At 40.0% G+C, this 17,854-nt stretch overlaps 1 protein-coding gene across 1 annotated transcript in view; it reads right to left on the bottom strand.

The window, feature by feature from the left end:
- LOC124731101 overlaps positions 1–17,854 on the bottom strand; it is a 301,651-nt gene that overhangs the window by 194,146 nt on the left and 89,651 nt on the right. The gene's annotated exons all lie outside the window — the stretch shown is intronic.

Here is a 17,854-nt window from a genome sequence, read left to right as displayed (position 1 = left end):
GACTGAATGACTGGTGTGCATTTTCCACATGTTTCCATTTGTTACACAGGACAGTACCATGAGACTAGGTCCTACTGCTGTCAGAGCTTCCATAAATAATTTAAAAAAAAAGGGGGGGGGGGGGGTTATCTGGCATAGGTTCTACAAAATAGTTTCCTATAAGTGATGACAACTTTAGAGAAATTGGTCACAGTGGGTTAACCTATGATAATATTACCCTACCTGTCATCAGATTGTAATAATGCATAAATGATACTGAAAGGAAGTTCTTAAGGTGTCATAAGTTTTCAAGTCCATTTATAGTAGAAGTTGGAAATATCTGCATGATAACAATAAAATTATGATATTGTTTACCTACCTAGCAAATATATTGAAGGGGAAAAAGTAGAACAAAGCAAAGACGTTATAACTAACTAGATACTAATGATAAAAATCAGAATTAATACAAATATTATGTACTGGAAAAAAAAAAACATTAATAGTAGTGTGTGCAGCAAGGAAATCTATTTTTTTTAATATAAAATGATTTATTCAATATTTTGTGTGCAATAGACACAAATTTATTGAAATACATTTCAATTTTCCACCCTGGCTGTTATACAATCAGCAGTATTTATACCTTGATCAGCTGATTTCCAAACTTATCATTTTCATGTGCATATTCCTATGCTTGTAAATTTAAACCGTCACCTTTTGTCGGTGTACACTAATGTAAATTTCATTTTGATACATAATCACTGCTACAATGAACACAGGCGAGAACAACGTTCAATATTTGTCAACACTTTAAAGTAACTTCATTGTCATTTTGGCTTACAGATACAAACATAAAAACTCTTCACTGTCCCGTGGGCAGTAATGGCTATTTTTCAGTATATCTTTAAACAGCTGTTTACCATAAGGTTACCTTATGGTAAACAGCTGTTTAAGGATATACTGAAAAACCATAAGGTTACCTTATGGTAAACAGCTGTTTAAAGATATACTGAAAAACAGCCATTACTGCCCACCTCACTGCACATATCCAGAAGTGTTGAGGGACATGGTGCCTCATTATTATACAGGGTTATATGATAAATGGGGACAAATTGCAGGAAATGAACACTGAGAGGATAAAGAGCACAACAGATTGTATGGACAGGGTGTATATATGGATGAGGAAAAACATTCCTGGATTTTTCCTCAGCATACACCTTCCCGGCACTATAGGAAACGAAACCCAGGAGGAAAGAGGTGGGAAAAGAGAAAAAAACACCTCTTTGATGCACAGCAACAGGTTTGTGCATATTTTCATATTACGAAAGTGTAATACAGATTCCATCAAACACAGTACGTTGGTTTCTGAAGCACTGAAATCGAGATTGCGATGCAATTTTGGCAGCCAGTCATAGCTCACATCACGTTAACTCACCAGTAAATGACAGAGATATTCAGAGCGCAGGTCATACAATGTAAACAGCCTACAGCAACACCACTGTTCAGTAGCATGAACACACAAATGGGAAAAGGTCAAGGTTTAAAGTAATATACATATATCATAGCTACAAGAAAAGCTAAGCTCACTTATAATATTGGCCTTTCTTTGTATGTCTTACCCTTTAAGATGTATCAAACACAAATGTGCCAGTAAAATTTTAAACGAGGACACAAATGTCTGATCTTCTGAGCCGGAAAGAGGCTGGTGCTCAGATCGTTAAGTTTTGAATGAGAGTCAAACACTTTGCGATTTAAAAAATTCATAGCACATTCCCACACGTAACATAACACATCTTGTGCAAAAGGAAATTTACTTTGAAAGTATTGCTTCTCAAACAGTTATTTGCAATATTTTCCCATGGCCTGTTAGAAATAGGTTTGTTCGTAGAGATTTCAGTATTGCAGCCAGTCGTCGTAAACACCACTCCGCAATATTTCAACTGGACAACTGCCAGTCACCTTCATGTGGGCCATCAAGGACTGACAAAGACATCCTCCACTCTGCCTTATATAGTGCACTGATAGTATTGCCACACATGCATCACAGTAATGGTAACAGAAGGACCATGCCGCCCTGCAGCAGCACCCTCGTTTGCAAACAGGGGAGACAAGGGGCTGCCCACTGAGATGCCTTCAGTCTGTTCAAAATATTCTTGGTTAAACATATCTCCAACGCATATTCAATGGAGTATGACAAAACATTAATTCTGGCCACAGGAACGTCTTTTTGGGATTTCATTATAAAAGAGCCCGTTGAAACACACATTGCAGAAAATCTAGTGGCTACCAGCAGGATAATGCATGAAATCCCATCATCCTCGATATTTGTACCCAACGAAGATGCCAGAATACTCTGATGACTGCAGCAGCGAGTGGCAATCCCGAAGACAACTGATCCTTGCAGTTCCACCAGCGAGGGCACTGCCATCAGGTGGTGCTGACCATCTATCACCGTGACTCTGACGCATGCGCGGCAATACTGTCAGTGTGCTATGTAAGGCAGAGTATAGAAGATCTTTATCAGTCTTCGATGGTTCACCTGAAGAAGACTGTTTTATGTCCAGTTAATATGTCGCTGGCTGCAATCCCGAAATCTCTTCAAACATTTAATTCACTGGGAAGATTTTATATATCACAAAAATAGATTTTATCTAAAAACAAAGATGATGTGACTTACCAAACAAAAGCGCTGGCACGTCGATAGACACAAAAACAAACAGAGATGTCAGTGACGTCTCTGCCCAAACTCTTTGCCTCTGTATATGTCTGCTTGTGTCTGTATATATGTGGATGGATATGTGTGTGTGTGCGCGAGTGTATACCCGTCCTTTTTTCCCCCTAAGGTAAGTCTTTCCGCTCCCGGGATTGGGATGACTCCTTAACCTCTCCCTTAAAACCCAAATCCTTTCGTCTTTCCCTCTCCTTCCCTCTTTCCTGACAAGGCAACCGTTGGTTGTGAAAGCAAGAATTTTGTGTGTATGTTTGTGTTTGTTTTTGTGTTTATCGACGTGCCAGCGCTTTCGTTTGGTAAGTCACATCATCTTTGTTTTTAGATATATTTTTTTCCCCCACGTGGAATGTTTCCTTCTATTATATTCATAACAAAAATAGATTTGTTTGAGCAGTTGCCAGGCAGCAGCTGAAGACAGGCATTACTGTACAGGCACTGCTACGTTAATGTAGGAAGCTCATGCTTGAAGTTTACTCTACTCATACACCTTTCTTTACATTTCTGTTTTGAATTTTACCTCTAGCGGGGAATCACATGACCACATGCAGCACTGTGGCATGTTGTTCAGAGGACATGCGGAGTTATTGTACTTTGTTATTGCCATACATGTCAGAGGATAAAAAGGTGCACTCGACTTTCAGTAAACAGTTGAAACTGGCTAACAGTGTGGGATGAACCACTTAGTTTCAAATAAACGCACTGCCTTTGGCAAAACGATTAGTAAGAACCAAATTTCTCTAGCAAATCGACAAAAATAACTTCTTTGTTCTGCAAGAAAATTGAAACTAACAACATAGTTTAGTTTTCCATAATTATGTTAATGTATTTTGATTTATTTGATAGTTCCTACTCACAGAAACCCACTTTGTTTTTATTTGACGTAACAGCAGTAAACAAAAAGAGAGCAGTGAAATCACAAAACATAAACGTGAGTCACGTGGAGGCTACTCTCCACTACAATTCCAACTTCTCTGCGGATGCGCGAATATGGTAACTTGGGCATGCCAGAAAAATTTTTCCAGGTATCATCTGGCTGCTTGTAGCTACTGCTTATACATCTAACAGCCACACCTACCACACTTAAAAGTAGCAAGAAGCCAGGAAAGGTGCTCTCACATGCGACTTCAGCTCTGCGCATGCGCATGAGCCTGCTGGCAACTGCTCAAACGTATTTAATTTAACCAGTTATGAAATCAAGCTCAACAAAAGCTGTTTGTTGGTATGAAGTATTGTACAGTTTTCATCCTGGAAGCCTTTAGTACATTTTGATGTCAGCGGACAACCGTATGCACTCTGTGTTTTGCTGTTGTAAATGGTGCGTTTTCTATGTGATTTAAGTGTTATGTTGGTGTTTTCCTCTCTTTTATGTTTTATTACTGCAGTATTGTTCTGTGCTAGTGGGCTAAAGTAAAATTCTTTGTTAGAGTATCAGTTCTCACTATTCAAAAGAAAAAAAATTTAACACAAAACTAAAACAATGAAAAGTTGCCAGAATTCTAAAAAATTCCCAGATTTCCTCCAGTTTTCTACCAGACGAAAAAAAAAATCTCACATTTCCCAGCTGTCCCAGGGTATATACATTCTGATGGACATATGACCAGAAAAGTATTTCAAGGGAGGTGCACCCACTTGAAGGTGGAGATAAAAAGATCATCAACAGTGTAGATTTCAAAGATTGAAAGCACAGATGAGAACACATTACGCAAGTGGAAATGTTGCGTCCATACTAGGGCCAATTGTATAAAACATTTAACCTTAGGCTAACCTGGTAATCTGCATTGTATAAATGTTAATCGCAGATCATACTGCCAGAAAGTCGAATCATAACTGCAAGGCAATAATTCGCGGTTCAAAGTCAGGTTCAGGTCTAATCATCATTTTATAGTGTAGTGGCATTATGATTTATTGTTTTTGTTTTTAGCAAAAACCAATTGTAATAATAAAAAATTTTTGTTATTAACACAAAAAATGGTAAGTAAATATGTGACTATGCCACTCCCACACCACTGATGCTCGTAATACTTTTTTCGATCTGGAAGGTTGGGTTAGTGAATCACCAGCTACCATGTGTACGTAATGATCGATCTCATAACAGCTCTCGGGAGATTTGCAGAGAACAGTTAAGTATGGGAATTTTGACATCTCTTGTCTACTGTATGTTCTCTCTCAGTTTGAGTAGCATTAACTATGCAAATCGTATTAAATTTATAATAACTAAAAACTTCCCTAAACTGCTATGACAATTCCTTGTGCACTGTAAATAGAACATAAACAAGCACGTTGAAATACGCTAACTACATAACAGCATTTAATTAAACTCGGCGGCTCAGTGGTTGCATTGTTGACCAGTGCAGAAGACTACATGTTCGAACCCACATCAATTCTCAGATTTCCCGTCCCCCCCCCCCCCCCCCATTTGTTACTACTTTCTCCACTTTATTGGTCGTTAAGATAATTACAACAACCTTATCATGCCATTCCATACCATTGAAACCATACCATATTCTCCATTTTTCGAGCGTTCTGGACCACTGTTGGGCAAAATTCTGTGTGCGACAACCCTACGTGATGTGAATTACATAGTTTCCTTTTGTTTACTTTACAGATATCTGAGTATTCAGATGTGTACACTGAGGGAGATGACTACAGATCCACTGAGCTTCCCGCACATTCCATGAATGGGTGAACCCACTCTTGGAGTTAAATAACAGGTCATTTAAACTGAAGTTTTGTTTGGAGGAAAGTAATGTAGAGCAGCTGGAACTGAGGCTGAGAGGCTATCTGATGAAATGAACCAATGGAAATCAGCCACTGACTGCAATGTGCATGTTGCTGTTAACCTTAAGATTTTACGCCACAGGAACCTTTCAATTAGTTGGTGGCATGTTTAAAGTAGACATATCGTAACTTGCAGAGCTGTCCATAAGGTATCAGCCTGCATTGGCTCATTGAAAAATGAATTTATCCAAATGCCAATGTGGTTTAGTCACAAAGTCTGAGTGAATTATTGGTCCCTACCTCATGGGATTAGTAAGCCCTCCATAATATATTACAGAGAGAGCACATCAGCAATTTCTGTGGATGACCCTGCTGGAAGATGAGCCTTTGGTGGTACAAAGAGTAATGTGGCTCTTACATGATGGTGCATCAGCTCACTTCCACATTTCAGTGTGGCAGCATTTTGACATCTACCCCGATAGCACATTCAGGCTGAACCAGTTAACGAGGTTGTAAGTTGCCAAATACCAACACACAGGTAACTGCAGACTGTCTGGGCACTTACGTCCAACATTTATACCATACTACTTTGTAAATTACTTGGCTAAAATTATGTAAAAATTTATGCCAGATGCAATTTTGTTTATTCATTCAAAATATTGTCCCACCCCTCTTTTAGTATGCATGTGTATTTCCATTTCCTTGAGAGCATCCAGAACTAACTCTTTCTTTCTTTCTTTCTTTCTTTCTTTCTTTCTTTCTTTCTTTCTTGCTTGCTTGAATATGTTATTTGTAGAGCTCTGGTAACCTCTGAAATAGAGCATGTGATCTCTTTCAGGTGTGTTGCCATTGTGGATTTATAAATATCTATAAACCTATTGGGCTCCTTGAAACCTGGCGTTGAAATTACATCCCATCTGACCTATGCAAAATTTCTCTGTCATCTGTCGCAGTTAATTTTGTAGCTCTCATACCTTGACAAGGGGGGACCATTTTGTTGTTTCGTTTGGCATATCGACCTATCCCATTTACCCTCAGTATTGAAGCTGATGTTCACCTTTGTTTTTTTAACTCGTGTGATTCTGCCAAGTTTTCCTCCATATATGGTACTGAAGTGTACTTGGTTTCCCGTAATAATCATCTTTTTGTTCAGGTCAATTTCCATATCAGCTGCCATTTAACTTTTCTGTAATTAATCTGTGTATACGCTACCTAATATCTGTTTTCAATAACCTGCCATGTATTTACTCACTGCTTGTTTACCTCATGGCTTTCTAATGGAATGTTAATAACTTGGTGTGCATTATAAAGAAGCATGGAGCAAAAATATACCTTTTCGTTCATGTTTGGGTGTCATGACTTATTATAGATTATGACATCCACTGTGGTAACTTTACAGCCTAAGTTTGGGATTATTTGTAAAGAAAGCAAAAGAGATATCGCAAGGATAGCTTCCATCTGTGCAATTCAGAAAAGCTATTGCTGGGAGGAAAGATCCAGATTGCTAAGATTGTGAAGCAGTTATTGAACACGAGAAGGTGCTCAGCAGTGTGTTCCACTACTGGATGGTCAATTCTGCTCTTGACCACTGTTTGCCAATAGCCATTCATTCTGGTGGAGAGCTGCTTGCTGGTGATCCTCACATAAAACACTGTGCAGGAATTTTAGCAGAGCTGGTATGTGATATGACTGCTTTCATATGTGGCCCTGCTTTTGAAGAGATAGGAAAGCCTGTGAATGAAATATAGTAGGATGTGCTGGGTGGGTGAATTGTGCATGTCTTGTACCATCTTCCATGAAGATATGACTGTTGTGGCAAGGGGCTCGGAGTGGGTAGGAGAAAGGGGTGAAGCAGGGTGTTTGGCAGATTGGGTGGGTGTTGGAATACTGCTTTAGGTGGGATGGAAAGGATTGCGGATAGGATACCACTTATTTCCAGGCATGGTGATAAGAGTGTCAAAGCCACGGCGAGGGACATGGTTCAGTTGCTACAGTACGGGATGATATTTGGTGATGAGGAGAGTTCTGGTTCTTGCTAGTGGCTGGAGCATTAGGGGTGTGTGAGGATTTGGTGCAGAAAACCTGTTTGCAGACTTGTCTGTGAAGGCCTTTGAGACCTTCAGCATATTTTTCAGTGGAGAGAAGTCAAGATAGCTCAACACCTTCATTTACAATCCTCTCTCTTCTTCCTCCTGCTTGACTGCCCTCTTCCCATAGATGTCTTGCTTCCACTAATCTCACTGTTTCGTCCAAACGTTTCTGTCCCGTGCTACCACTGACCACAATGGTCTTTCCCGTGCTGTTTTCCTTTTTAGCGGCAGTGACCGGGTTGTTATTCTGCTCCGACTATCATCTCATCTTCTCATGTCATGTCAGTGTTGTTGTTTGGATTAATGCATCATTTACAACTGTTTTCTTTCTTAAGTCTTTAATCCTGACTCTTCTTCAATGTATTATATTTTAAATACTGTATTCTGGCCTCTGTGTTGCTTTGATCTTATTTTATTCTTTATGTATCAGAGACTATGCCTGAGAGCCATATGTGTGATACAGTTGATACACAAGTTGAAATCCCTCTACTGACAGGGTTAAGTAAGTTTTTCAGGACAGCCGCAAGTCGCACTCGGTACGTTTTTTTGACCGGTTTCACTGTTTAATTTTATGAGAGCATCAGAATCTCTGGAACGTACACTGTGAAATATGTTACCAAGTGTGACAATATGGAATCTTACATTGACATTAATGAGCATATTCCATTTACAATATGGTAACTTACGTTTAATGTACAGTAGTTGGTTGATTACTCGGCAAACATCAGCGATTAAGTTGGCTGTACAACCGTGACTGCAACCAACCCTGGCAAATGTATGTACACTATTGGCCTTTAAAATTGCTACACCACGAAGATGACGCTGCAGACGCGAAATTCAACTGACAGGAAGAAGATGCTGTGATATGCAAATGATTAGCTTTTCAGAGATTCACACAAGGTTGGCACCGGTGGCAACACCTACAACGTGCTGACATGAGGAACGTTTCCAAACGATTTCTCATACACAAACCGCAGTTGACTGGCGTTGCCTGGTGAAACATTGTTGTGATGCCTCGTGTAAGGAGGAGAAATGCGTACCATCACGTTTCCGACTTAGATAAAGGTCGGACTGTAGCCTATCGCGACTGCGGTTTATCGTATGGCGACATTGTTGCTCACGTTCATCGAGATCCAATGACTGTTAGCAGAATATGGAATCAGTGGGTTCAGGAGGAGAATACGGAACGCCATGCTGGATCTCAACGGCCTCATATCACTAGCAGTCGAGATGACAGGCATCTTATCCCCATGGCTGTAAGGGATCGTGCAGCCACTCTCGATCCGTGAGTCAACAGATGGGGACATTTGCAAGACAACAACCATCTGCACGAACAGTTCGACGATGTTTGCAGCAGCATGGATTATCAGTTCAGAGATGATGGCTGCACTTACCCTTGACGCTGCATCACAGACAGGAGCGCCTGCGATGGTGTACTCAACACCGAACCAGGGTGCACGAATGGCAAATCGTCATTTTTCGAACGAATCCAGGTTCTGTTTACAGCATCATGATGGTCGCATCCGTGTTTGGCGACATCGCGGTGAACGCACATTGGAAGCGCGTATTTGTCATCGTCATACTGGCTTATTACCCGGCGTGATGGTATGGGGTGCCACTGATTACACGTATCGCTCACCTCTTGTTCGCACTGACGGCACTTTGATCAGTGGACGTTACATTTTAGATGTGTTACGATCTGTGGCTCTACCCTTCATTCGATGCCTGCGAAACCCTACATTTTATCAGAATAATGCACGACCGCATGTTGCAGGTCCTGTAGGGGCCTTTCTGGATACATAAAATGTTCGACTGCTGCCCTGGCCAGCACATTCTCCAGATCTCTCAGCAATTGAAAATGTCTGGTCAATGGTGGCCGAGCAACTGGCTCATCACAATACGCCAGTCACTACTCTTGATGAACTGCGGTATCGTGTTGAAGCTGCATGGGCAGCTGTACCTGTACACGCCATCCAAGCTCTGTTTGACTCAATGGCCAGGCGTATGGTCGTTCTGGGTACTGATTTCTCAGGATCTATGCACCCAAATTGCGTGAAAATGTAATCACGTCAGTTCTAGTATAATATATTTGTGCAATGAACACCCATTTAGCATCTGCATTACTTCTTGGTGTAGCAATTTTAATGGCCAGTAGTGTACAAAGATAATGTAGTAATCTTATTGACCAAGATAAGGTGACACACACACACACACACACACACACACGGAGGGGGGGGGGGGGGGGGGGCTGGTTTGAATCTACCGTGCGAAACACCAATGCATTTCAATTACTACACTAACATCGAAACATGGTGAACTACTGGCATTTGTTATGGAATTCATATTGCTACTACAGACAGACATTTATATTTCAGTTGCCTCTTATGGGCATGTCAATTTTACAATGGACAAAATTTCATTATGCTGCAATATCTGTCAAGATAAAACTTAAAAATGCATCTTTAAAAACTTATTTACAAATATATCATGAAAAATATGCATTTGCAAATACAATTTTGTTTACAAAATATTTCTGTTGGGAGAACACAGCAGGTAGCTGAGATTATGCCTTGACTGCTTATCTACAGCACTTTGTTGAATAACTGGAAGAATCTGTGTAAGTTAAGTTTTGTTCATTTAATAAATTCTCTAAGTTTTTCTACTTTTCTATGAAAATTAAACAATAGAAAATCCAGGATGGAATGTGAAAATATTATCAAACAGAAAGTTGCCACTCACCATACAGCGGAGATGCTGAGTTGCAGATAGGCACAAAAAAAAGATTGTCACAAATAAAGCTTTAGGCCCATAAGAAAATAAGGTTAGTTGTTTTCAAATGCTCACCCAATGTTTTAATGCATATGTAAGGGAACTGCTTGTCCAAAATGTGATGTTAACTTTTTTTCTTGGAAAGAATCTTGCAGTACAGTCCTCTATATGAGAGTATAAAATTCCATCTTTTATTTAATGGACTGCCTATATTATTGTTTTTCACCTTCTTAACATTTTTCAGTGTAGCACGTTACAATGTCATAACATCACGTTCTTGGTAATCGTTCCTTACTGTCATTCTTTTAACTGCTGGTAATTTCTTTCTTTGTCAGTGAGTGGTAACTGTTAACGTTTTGTGCAAAGCTGAAAAATATACGCTTTTTGTGTTGGTCTGGATGATTTGAATTGTCCCTAATAATTATTCCTAAATATGTTGACTTTCTGTTCACTTTAAAAATATATTTAAAATTATATCTCATAACAGACAAATTGAGAAAAGTAATGCTACTATCAGTTTCCTGTTTGACTGTGAATGTAATTTTTTGGTGCGTTTCATTAAGCCTGTCTGTTACTTCATTTAACTCATTTGATTCCTATAAATAAAACTATACTTCATCAACAGATCATAACAATGAAACAATCGATTTTTGACAAAATAATTTAATTGGATAGATACTCACCAAGCAGCAGAGAACACACACATAAAAGAGGGTTACAATGAGGAAGTTTTCGGAGTCCAGGCATAACGGTTGAAGGGGTAGGAAGAGTGGTGAAGTAAAAGGGCTGGAGAGGTCTAAGTAAAGGCACAGATTTCGGGAAAGTCACCGAGAACCACAAGTCAGGAGAGACTCACCACATGGGATTGTCATGGACCGTATAGGACAAGATTTGAAAAACAGAGAGCTTAAAGGTGGAAGACAGGGTAATATGCAAGACAGAGATTATTGCTTAAACATCATGCATGAGTTGGTAAGAGTAAAAAGTCAAGTGGATTGTATGTGAGAGCTGATTGGTGAAAAATAAGACGAGTAAGACAATGAAGGATGTAGAAAACTAAAACAGAGTGAAGAAATGGGTAGTTACTGTGAAGAAATGCTGAGACACAAGAAAATTATATAAATTAAGGCCAGGTGTTGGCGAGAACCGAGGACATGTTAGAGCACTAGTTCCCACATGTGGAGTTCTGAGAAAGTGGTCTCTGGGGGAAGAATGGTCACAATTGTCATGTTGTAGAGAATGCAACTGGATATTTTGTGTTGTCAGTATACACCCTCCGCCTATGCTCATTCATCCTAGTTGATAATTTGGCAGTTAGGCACACTTGTAAACACTGTTCGGCCTTTTACAACGGCATGACTACCACCAAATTATCAATTAGGATGAACAGGATACTGTGTGTTGCCAGTATACACCCTCTGCCTATGCCCATTCATCCTAACTGATACTTTGGTGGTAGTCATGCACGTAAACATTGTTCAGCCTTTTACATCGGCACAATTAACACCAAATTATCAATTAGAGTGACTGGGATTAGGCAGAGGGTGTACACTGCCAATACGCAATATCCTTTTGCAGAGAATGCTCTACAACATGATAATCACGACCTCGATGCCTGTTTCGCTACACGCACCATCTGGATTCTTCCTCTAGACACCAGTTTCTCAGAACTCCGCAGTTGAAACTAGCACCACAACATGTCCTTGGTTCTTGTCACCCAACTGGCCTTAATTTATGTTAATTTCTTCCGTCTCAGCATTTCTTCGCAATAACTACTCTTTTCTTCTTTTTATGCTTCAGTAAATTACATTTAATTATCTCTAATTTTCATCACCTGGTATATTCGTAGACATATTTGTAACATCCCAAGAGGCAAAAATCGCATCCTCAAGGAATTCATATCTACTACACAGTTCACACATTGGATGCTACACTTAATTTTCAAAAACTTGTCAAATTGGTACACACTTTTAAGTTTTTTATTGAATATGTAATTTAGTTCACTATTGGGAGCATACTGGTTTTTATTAGGAAGTCCAATTGTCTTGACAGATTTGTGTAATTTAATCTGAGCTCTTGTAGTGGGAAGCCTTGGATTCATTTACTTTACACTATGTTCTTCTAATGGGTCAAGGCAGCATGAAAATTAACCACAACGAAGATAAAGGCCCTTTGCTACACCCCCTGGAAGAAATGGAAATTTTCACAGAAAAGAAGAAAAACCCAAAAAATTTATTAAATGAACAAAATTAGTTTAATTCCGTATTTACTCGAATCTAAGCCGCACTTTTTTTCCGTTTTTTGTAATCCAAAAAACCGCCTGCGGCTTAGAATCGAGTGCAAAGCAAGCGGGAGTTCTGAAAAATGTTGGTGGGTGCCGCCACAACTAACTTCTGCCGTCGAATATATGTAGCGCCACACAGGCATGCTTTGTAGGCACAAAGATAAATACTGGCACCAAAATCTCTGCGTCAGTACATAAATTTAAAAAAAAAGTGGAAGACGAGCCTTTTTCCTCCGCCCAGAGTTTCGACCACTGCGTTTTGGTACATTATCCAACGAAGTAAATACAAATTCTGTATTGTTGATCTTCGAATGTAGCAGCATTTCAATGTACTACGAAAATCCGACTGGCAAGACTGTTTGGGATGTTTGTCAATATGGCCAACTCTACGTTCTGAATTTTTTCCTACCTGTGAGAAGAGATGGTTGCTAATAGGAGCTTTTATGAATTGTGAATCACATGTAGTATTCTCTTCGCCATAAGATTAATACGAATATAAACATTTTGCCATGTATTGTTTCGTGTTTGCTACTATCTCATTTAAATCCTGTCTGCCTAATAAACTACGAAACTAGAGTGAGACAACAGCAAACACGGAAGAATATACATATCATGTCATGTTTATATTCGTATTATTCTTATGCCTGATAGTGATACAGTCAGAAATGAAGCACGGCAACTGACTAGATTTTTAAATCTAAGATGACTCTAATTTCTGTGCAGAATGTAATGAACTAAAGAGGCGCCTGCAAAGATTTTCAAATGGAGAAAAATTTTCGCTAAAATTTCGTTCAGAACATCATCTATCATACGCAGTCTATTATTTGGTTCTTGTTGATCATTATCAAAGAAAGAAGTAGTGTAAGTAACAACAAATGTTTCGCTAATGAGACGACTCCTCTCTATTTTTTATTTGTAAGCGGCGGTAGCGCGCACAAAAGCAAGCCACGCCGCGAGCGGCGACAGGCCGTAAACACACACTACCAGAATGCGACAAATAATGCATGACACAGTACAGTAATGCATTTTCAGCTTAGAGTGACGTAAACATCTATAACAAAGAGAACGGCACTTATCAGATCAAAGAAAAATAAGCAATCAATTCAAACCAGACGAAGCACGTGAAAAAGGAAGGATATCCGTATAAATACGGACGGAGCGCGTGACGCGTAGCAATGGCTACCTGGTAAACCGTAACTGCTAAGCTTACGACTCGAACCAAACTACTGCAGCTGTATTGTCATTCATTCGACCTAAATTGTGTCTCATATTACAACTATTACAACTAGGCGAACTTTGTTTTGATTTGGAGGTGCGACCTAAAACTTTTCTCTCCCCTTGAATTTCGAGTCTCAAATTTCAGGTGCGGCTTAGATTCGGGAAAAACTTTTTTCCTTGATTTCGAGTCTCATTTTTCAGGTGCAGCTTAGATTTGAGTGCGGCTTAGATTCGAGTAAATACGGTACATGATTCTTCCAGTTATTCAACGAAGTGCTGTAGCTAAGCAATCAAGACATAATTTGTAACTATCTGCCATACTACCCTAACAGAAATACTTTTAAAAAACTATATTTTTAATGTATATGTTTGGCAATATATTTGCAAAGATATTTTTAAAATGCATTTGACAGATATAACAACACAATGAAATTTTGTCCAGCAGAGAAATGGCACGACTATATACACACCTACAAAAGCGGTGATTGAAATACAGATTTCTATTTCCGGTGGCAAAATGAATTTTACCATATTTCAATGTTAGTTTAGTAATTTAAGTGCACTGATTTTTCATAAGGTAGATTTGAACCTGTGTGTGTGTGTGTGTGTGTGTGTGTGTGTGTGTGTGTGTGTGTGTGTGTGTGTGTAATCTCTGGCAGTGGCAGTGTACTAAGCTAACTACTGTACTTTAATCCTAGATTACCATTATTGTAATTGGAAAATGTTCATCAATATCAATGTATGACTTCATATTGTCACACTTTGTGGTATACTTCACAACGTAAATTCCATAGATTCTGATGGCGTTCTAGTAAAATTGTAGAATGAATCCCGTAGCAGCTGAGAAACGAGTGGGACTGCCTGCCTATTGAGGATGCACGGGAGAGTCAGTTTCTCCCACACTCAACACCTGGGGCAAATACAGTTTGAGCCCCACAATACAAAAATGGACACTGAAATCACCCAGTAGGATAAACATGCAGGGGAGTTTTTCAATAAGGCCTGCAAGATCGTGTGAGTCTATTGCGTCCTGTGGAGGTAAGTACAGCAAGCAGATACTGATCTTCTGACCCACATGAAATGCAATGGTTACAGCTTGTAGGTCAGTAACTAAGGAGGGTGTAGAGGAGTGGTGAATGTTATTGACAAATACAGCATCACCTCCCTTGGCTCTTTCCCCAGCCAGGTCATCCCTTCGGTAGAGAGTATAGCCTGGAAGCACAGGGGCACCAATGGATTTGAAAAGTGTTTCCTGTAAACACAAGCACAGGGGCTGTGCCTTTGCCAGGAGTTTCAGTTCTTTCACATGAGTCTTGAATCCATTCATATTCAACTGTAGAATGGAAGCCATTTATGAAGGGGATTGAACTTTCCACCAGAATCGGGAATCCACAAATGGTGGAGGGTCAACCCTAAGGCAAAATGGTTACCCTGGGCTGAGTTCGACATCCATTGGTTCCAAAGAAGAAGCAGCAGAACTGTCAAGTCAAATGACACAGACAAGGTCTGACAGTCTAATGCCTGTTTATGCCTGTGGTGAAAGCTTCCCATTTGTTTTCTTGCCCTGGGAGGGCTTTGCGGCAAATACTGCAGCAGCGGCAGTCAGTGCCGAATTTTTTACAAGACTATGCCTTTGGAGGTAGTGGGAGCTCCACAATGGTAGCAACTGTGGCTTTCTCTGGTTTTCTTGGTGGGGCTTTGGGCTCTGAAACAACTGCAGCTTGACAAGTACACCGGCAAATGCAGATACTAGTGCTGATACTAGCAACCTCTGTTTGTGTGGAAGCACTGGCTGTCAAAATAGGTTTCTTATCGGCCGAAGCAAAAGATGCAATGAATGTGGGAGGCTGCATGGCCTTGTAGGTCATGTTGGCCTCACCACATGGGATGCATTTCATTTCAATGTTTTAATTTCCAATATCTTCCTTTCTTTAAGAAGGACACCACAGTCCCTACTCCAGACAGGCTGATCCCCAGCAATTTACACACTTCGGAGACGAGGAGCAAACAATTCTGGCTTGGATGGCCTTGCCACATTTGCCAAAACTGGCTTCATCCTTACATCCTAAGGTAGTGTGCCCAAAGCACTGGCATTTAAAACAGTGCACTGGGTTGGGGTCATAGGGTAATACACTTAGGTGGAGGTAACCTGCATTGATATGCCCTAGGAGTTTCGTGCTAGTGAAGGTAAGGATGAAGGAGTCATGATTTTACTAGATCCACATCCAACCTTTTCAATATATTTTGCACATTGATGATCCCTTCTTCAGCTCACTCATCTTACAATTCCTCTTTGGTAGTGTCTTCCAGATCTCTACACAACACCTTTGCTGTAGTTCTAGATGTTGTGGAGTTCCATTTCTATGACACGTTCTCCAAGGCACTTCTGGAGGTTTGTCGCTTATTGGGAACTAGCAGTTTCACCCAACAGTGTGTCATTACGCAAGCGTTTGATGAACACAGTGTACCCGAGATGCCCTCCAATTTGTTTTGAATAGGAAAGGCGAAACCTTCCCAAAGCTGCCTTCTTTCAATTTCAGTATCAAGAACACATTCTAACCAGTAGCACGCATTCTGTTACTATTCGTAGACAAATAATGTGTAACCATGATGAGGCGTAGCGCCGTATAACGATCCTGCCTTGGAGGCGGTTAAGTGGGAGATGTGTCTCAGAGCTGGATAGTGACAGATGGTGACGCGAGACTGGATGCGCACGTAGTTTATGTATCAGCCGATAGAGGACAGTATTGGATAGGGGACTGATTTAGTTTCGATTGTGCCCAGTAGAGTGCACTAAAGTAATAGAATGTTTTTCATAAACTGTTCTAGTATTTTCATAAAGTGTTGTTATGTCTTTTTGTGTATGAAAAATGTTATAAATGTGTTTTAGCATTATGAATGATGCGTGAGTGTGGATTAATGTTAATATGAAGATAATTGTTTAACGAGTTATGTAGTAGGATTTAGTGTGGGAACATTTCGAAGAGGTATGGATATGAACAAGGGGATTTTTGTAGAATAGATTTGTAAAGTAAGTTTATGGTAAAGGGAAAGTTAATTCAGGTATAAATAACAATAGTAAATAACTTTATGCACAAACAAAACTTCAGCATATTAGATAATTACTTCGGTAAAAGGTGCAGTCGTTAGGTTTACTATTTTGCCATTGGTTATTGATGAAAAGTGCGGACTGATGCGGGAGAATGTTGTTTTGCTATTGGCTGTTGAGTAAACTGACCAATGGTAAAGCAATATTCTTCACTCGCTTTTCTCTGTTGGTAGAGAAGACAGAGTGTTCTAGAGAGGAGTCGAAGCCTAGCCATGAAACAGATCAGACGTGTGTAGTAGTAGTTCGGATGGAAAAAATAAGTTGCTGGATCTAGCAGTGTTTCATACATCAAAAGTGTGGTAAAGTGACAGCATAATTACTCCAATGGGCGTGTAGAAATTTCGGAATTTTTAAGTGAATTTTGTGATGAGAAAAGACTTATAGTCCAGTTGGCGTATTGAGCAGGTTGGTGACCAAAAACTGTGACTGCATTTGATACCGACAAACTTAATATTTGGCGAGCATTATCAATCAAAAACAACCAGTATTACGTTTTCGGGAAGTGCAACACCATAAATTTGCTAACGTCAGTGAAAGGGATTGTGAGTGACTGTGTTAAGACTAGCACGGGCTTGGCAGTGATACTTGTTCACCTAAGTTTCAGAATATATTAATTGAGGACAAAATTTCCAAACTTTCATTTCGTGTTTCTCCAGAAACATAGATTAGTGACTTAAATTGCAGCCTGGTTCATGTCGAGTACATTAGGTTTCACTCGGCTTTCCTACTGATGATCTGCTGAGACAATGTTCACAGGTAGGTGCAGGTTCGTCGGAAAGGGACGGAAAGAACCGCACCGCCGCAATGAGTATGGAGGACTGACTACTGAGTCCTCTTTATTTGATTGGGTGTTAGCATCTGTCAGCGGCCTACCCTTTCCACTAGGATGAGAAGTTCGAGGTTTCCACTTCGGTCCCACCAGCAGCTAGGGAAATATGAGTCCACCCAGACAGAGCATT

The sequence above is a fragment of the Schistocerca piceifrons genome, chromosome 1 (genome assembly GCF_021461385.2).
Source record: "Schistocerca piceifrons isolate TAMUIC-IGC-003096 chromosome 1, iqSchPice1.1, whole genome shotgun sequence".
Taxonomy (NCBI): domain Eukaryota; kingdom Metazoa; phylum Arthropoda; class Insecta; order Orthoptera; family Acrididae; genus Schistocerca; species Schistocerca piceifrons.
Note: the sequence above shows the minus strand (reverse complement) of the source record. Positions and strands in the feature narration are given on the sequence as shown.